The 2924-nt window shown below is 39.0% G+C and overlaps 1 non-coding gene across 1 annotated transcript; it reads left to right on the top strand.

Annotated features, from left to right (window-relative positions):
• The first annotated feature begins 2598 nt into the window (after nucleotides 1-2598).
• LOC142169973 (small nucleolar RNA R71) lies at nucleotides 2599-2705 on the top strand. The gene has a single exon (XR_012699592.1). It is a non-coding gene; the product is annotated as a small nucleolar RNA R71 (small nucleolar RNA).
• Nucleotides 2706-2924: the final 219 nt, after the last annotated feature.

Raw genomic sequence — 2924 nt, 5'->3', positions numbered from 1 at the left:
TTACAAAGTTCATAACAAATTCAAGTGCTCACAAGAGGTATAAAGTTCAAATAGATGGTCAATTCAAAAGAAATGGGTAGGGCTTGTAATGTGGTTGCCAAAGAAACCGGATTACAGGTTCAAAGGGGTTAACTACGATACATAAAAATTAGGCGGGTAAAATCTTATAACTGGCTCAACAAAGAAATGCCTATATCACTTCCAACACTGAATAAGACTACTATTTCACTTTGCAAACACACGGAGCAAGTTCTAGATATCAAATGCAATGCACATAATAACACAAAACCTCACACCCACATGGAACATAACTCATTCAATATTGGACTATCAAGACACTCTAGTCAAAGCAGTTAAGCAAAGTTAAGATCATACAATTTAAGGTACTTATATAAGAGTGAAAAACTGAGCTTAAGCGTCAAAACAAATGCACTTACTATGCTCAAGGTATAATAAAGTTAAGAGATATTGCCTTCATTTCAATTCATAGCACAATGTTTCCTACTCCTAACAAAAATAAAAACTAACTACACTCGGTTCAAACAAAACCCTTGGAAAAGAACCGCGACACAAAGAAAAAGGACAATTATTACACTATCTAACAAAAGAAAATCTTTTTGTCTTTTTCTTTAGACTTTAATCCCTCAAGAAACTCGTCGAATGATATCCATCGTCGGGAAAAGTAGAAATTTTATTCATTTTTATGGTTTTTTTTCAATTTCTTTCTATCTCTATCAACCAAAAACAACAAAAACTAACACATTTACATACAACATACAATTATCCCCCACCCCACACTTTAAGTTGTGGCAATCCCCATGACACACAATTAAAAAATATAAGGTAAAGAAAACTTCCCTGAATATCTAGTCGGGGTCTGAGTCGAAGTCGGGCTCCATTTCACGCGCCCGAACCAATGCACAAATCCATGCAGACAACTTCTTCTCAGCCTTCTTGAGGTACACCCCACACTTATCTTTTTCAATCACTGGAGCCTTCTCTTTCGAACTCTTTATCTTTCACTCAATATTTGCAGTTGGCTTCTCCTTTTTAACCCCAGTTTCTACATTCATCTCAAAAGTCATTGTCTCCTCGCCCACTCTAAGCATGAGTCTTCTCTCGTGTATGTCTAAGATTGCTCTACCCGTTGCTAAGAATGATCTTCCTAAGATAATGGGGACCTCCTTGTTCTTCTCCGTATTCACTACTATAAAATCTATAGGAAATACAAACTTATCTACCCGAACTAAAACATCTTCCACTATCCCCGCGGGTATCAAAGTCGTTTGGTCTGCCAGCTGCAAAGATATCGGCACCGACCTTATCTCTCCAATCAGAATCACATAAACTCTTGTCAAAATTAATAGTGCCTAAAGAGCAAGATATAGTAAAACTCCATGGAACTCCACATTTTTGAGGGAGTTTGTTTTGCAAGATTGCACTGCAATGTTATGTGAGCTTGACCACCGAGGTCTCTTCTATCTTTCTCTTCTTAGTAAGGATCTCCTTCAAGAATATGGAATAAGCTGGAATTTGTGAGAGGACTTCTATGAATGGCAAATTTACATTAACCTGTTTTAGCATATCTAGAAATCTCTCAAATTGCCTATTCAGCTTTTCTCTATAAAGCTTTTGGGGAAAAGGTAAAGCAGACATATGCTTGCTCTCTTCAGATTCACCCCTTCTTGAATTCTCATCCTTCTTCTTTTTCTTAGTACCCTTCTTGCCTTCCTTCTTCTTCTCAACTTCATTTTCAGTTGCTCCCCACTTTCTTTTTCAGGTATCACACCTTTTTGGACTTGGGCGGGCTCTTTCAAAACTTGCCCACTTCTGAGAGTTACAACATTTACTGTTTCTTTGGGGTTTCTTTCAGTATCAACTTGCAAAGTACCTGGGATCCTTTAAGATAATATTGTTGCAATCTGTCCCACTTGTCTCTCCAGATTTCGAAAACCAGTACCTATTTTCTTGATAGCTGCTCCATGTTCCCTTATAGTTGCACTATGAATTTCCAGCTTCTCATCCGTTTTCTGAATGAAGGACTTCATGAGATCTTCTAAGCCAGACTGAATGGGCTGTTAAGGCTGAAATTGACGCCTCGACTGATTCCCAAAACCAGGAGCTCCTTGAAATCTGGAGTTATTTTGATGTCATGTATTTGCTGTACCCCCAGGTGAACTCCATGAAAAATCGGGATGCTTCTGACCCATTGCATTGAAGTTATAATTACCCACAACATTAACTTCCTCAGTTGAGGCTTGACACTCATGAGTAGGGTGTCCTCTACCACATATATCACAAGCTGCGTGAGTCTCACTATGAATTGAAGTTAAGGTTAGCTTCCTTATCTCCTTGGCCATGACATCGAGTTGTACCTGCACAGATGTGTTAGAATCTACTTGGTGAACACCAGTCGTTCTTCTTCTTTTGGCACTCTCAGAGGGCCATTGATTTGCATCTTCAGATAATTCATCAAGAATAGTAACTATCTCCCTTGGTGTCTTCTTCATCAACGGGCCTCCAGCTGCATTGCTCAATGTTTGACGTGAGGCTGGTGTCAATCCATCCTAAGGGTCCTGGAGTTGCATCCAAAGTTCAATTCCACTATGTTGACATTTTCGAACAATCTCCTTAAACCTCTCCCAAGCTTCAAACACAGTTTCAGTATCTTTCTGACAAAAGTTATGGATCTGTCTTCTAAACTTGCCTGTTTTAGCTGAGGAGAAATATATATCAAGAAATTTTCTGGTCATCTCCTCCCATGTTCTAATTAATACCCGAGGCAAGCTTCGGAGCCACTGCTTCGCATCATCTTTGAGTGTGAAGGGGAATGCCCTTAAGTACACTGCATCTTGTGGCATACCATTGTATTGAAAGGTATTCATAATCTCCTAGAAGTCCATTAGATAGTTGTTTGGATCTTC

The sequence above is a fragment of the Nicotiana tabacum genome, chromosome 15 (assembly GCF_000715075.1).
Source record: "Nicotiana tabacum cultivar K326 chromosome 15, ASM71507v2, whole genome shotgun sequence".
Lineage (NCBI taxonomy): Eukaryota > Viridiplantae > Streptophyta > Magnoliopsida > Solanales > Solanaceae > Nicotiana > Nicotiana tabacum.
This window is presented reverse-complemented; position numbering and strand designations above follow the sequence as displayed.